Consider the following 2500-nt stretch of genomic DNA (forward strand, 5'->3'; position numbering starts at 1 on the left):
AGCCATATGCATGTTTGTAACTTTTTAGGTTGATATTATTAATCAATCAATTGAGTTTAGGTAATGTGGACCAATGGAGGCAAGGGACACACGTGATTGGCATGCTCATTTGTTTACTCAATACAAAAACAAAATTAAATTTCTTATGTCTGTTTCGTGTAATTATGAGCATTTGCCATTACTAAAATTGCATTCCGATTTTAACTGAAATAATCAATTATTTCAGGAAGAGATATTAATTAATTAATTTAATACAGTGGATGTACATGCACTTGACTCTTGCTGCATGTGTTGCACAAATGGTTTGGCACGTGAATACATACCCGTATCTCCTTTACTGATCTGTAATGTACTGTACTCTTTCTCCAGCTTCATAAATGGCTGGAGAGTTTAATTAATGGAAGGTCTTGCTAGATACTGTGAGTAAATCTTTGCCTCTCTTTTTGATATCTACAAGGCAAGTTGAATCTGTTGCTAGACATGACGTAACCTAGTAGCACCAATAATTATTTGACTGTTGTATTGCATTTCTCAATATATTCGATTAGTTTGAAGAAATCGAAATCATAAACAACACACCCACTATACATAATTGGAATTCCGCGACTATACACTGGGGACCGGTGTTCATGACTTCGAGACGTGCTGATCACATGCGAGGATGGTGATTGGTTGGAAAGCCAATGTTTGATGCGCACACTCCAGTTGCTTGCCAAGTGTTGCAGAAAACGCGCCGTGTTCGTCTCTGTCTTCGACGTACGTAAGCGCTGTTGATCGTCAATCCTACCGTTTGTCGTCAGGTGACCGTCTACAACGTTCATTGCTGTCCCACACGCTTTTACACGCTTTCGATCAGCACTAACGGATTGCTTGTTTTGAGACGTAAGGTTGTTGGCTTGCAACATCAACTTTCCTTTTAATTATAATAAATTATCATTATTTATGAGAGAGAGAGATTTGAACTATATATATATATATACATATATATATATATATATATATATATATATATATATATATATATATATATATATACAACTATTAGTTGTTCAATAAAATTTATATATTTAAATATTTATATATAATTTTTATTTTCGTAGATTGCCCGCCATGACATGTAGGCCTACATCTCAGCAGGATGAATACCATCCATGTATTTCAGACAACATGGTGGAACTTGTTCAAAAGTTGTGTGTGTCTATATCTACTAGACTAGACCATTTACTCTCATGCCTTGTTACTATGAAAGAACATTATAGACTGACAGTGAGGCAATGTTGTACTGAGCAAGAGAGATGTCGCATGTTACTGTGTGATGTTCTAGATACAAGGGAAATGATGTTGTTGATCAATTTCATGAAGTTCTTAAGGCTGTAGATTCTGCAGTATATTGTGAGGAAGCTTTGTATCAGCTCTCTCACTCAGGAAGCAAGTAGACATCGTCTTCTCGGTGATTTCTTCCCAGCAAGCCAATGAGTATGTTTCCAGCATTCTGTAACTTTCTTCACAGTGTGGGCCAATCGGATGTTGGTGTAATGCTAGAGGGGAATGTTGTACATCACAATCCTTTGTTACAAGGTTAGTCTGTCGGTCTGCTGTTTGTTTTGAGTTTAATATTTTTGTAACACAGAAACACACATTTGTTGCAGAGGCAAAACATTAACAAAATGGCAGTTTATTAGAGAAAGGAGAGACATTGACAATTCAAGTGGCTCAACTGGAAAGAGAAAACAGCAGCTTGTAAGCAAACTGAACGAGAAAGGAAATGAACTCTTGTAGAAAGGCTACATGCTGATGCTGGAGAGTGGACTAATTTGGCTCTGCGATGTGACGAACCACGGATGCAGGTATGGGAGGCATTTTAACTAATACCATGTCACTGCAATTTTGCTGCATGTCCATTTGGTGGGAGTTCCCAGGGTGATAAAACACACACACACACACAAACACACACACACACACACACACACACACACACACACACACACACACACACATTGCATACCCTGAGGAGACAGGACATGTGTGTGTGTGTGTGTGTGTGTGTGTGTGTGTGTGTGTGTGTGTGTGTGTGTGTGTGTGTGTGTGTGTCACTGTGTATGTGTCACTGTGTCACTGTGTATGTGGCAGTGTGTGTGTGTGTGTGTGTGTGTGTGTGTGTGTGTGTGTGTGTGTGTGTGTTCTAATCTCGTCAGTATGATGAGATTGTATTTCAAGGTTCAAGGTGTGCACGCACGATTGTGAGCATGTGACATTTATTGTTGATACCAACTTGTGTACACATTAGCAAGCTTTTACACTTTCAGGGCTGGATCCAGAGGGGGTTAAGGGGTTTCAACCCCCTCTTTTTCAATAGGCGTGGTTCAATAATTTCATATAATTTGATTAGAAAAGAGAAAATGTACTAATGCTATAAATAACTGCTACCAGGTCAACTCCTTCTTTCAAAAATTCCTGGATCCGGCGCTGACTTTACAGCAAATTATTACATGTAATGTAT

General features: G+C 38.5%; 1 protein-coding gene across 2 annotated transcripts in view; it reads left to right on the forward strand.

Annotated features, from left to right (window-relative positions):
- The first annotated feature begins 718 nt into the window (after window positions 1–718).
- Window positions 719–2500, forward strand: part of LOC134182388 (uncharacterized) — an 11732-nt gene continuing 9950 nt past the window's right edge. The window contains exons 1-4 of one of the 2 annotated variants that reach the window (XM_062649785.1): window positions 719–887; window positions 1101–1266; window positions 1325–1578; window positions 1650–1847. The gene's annotated coding sequence lies outside the window, so the exon portion shown is untranslated. The remainder of the gene's footprint in view (window positions 888–1100; window positions 1267–1324; window positions 1579–1649; window positions 1848–2500) is intronic. The other variant, XM_062649784.1, reaches the window with a different exon arrangement.

This window comes from Corticium candelabrum, chromosome 7 (genome assembly GCF_963422355.1).
Source record: "Corticium candelabrum chromosome 7, ooCorCand1.1, whole genome shotgun sequence".
Taxonomy (NCBI): Eukaryota; Metazoa; Porifera; class Homoscleromorpha; order Homosclerophorida; family Plakinidae; genus Corticium; species Corticium candelabrum.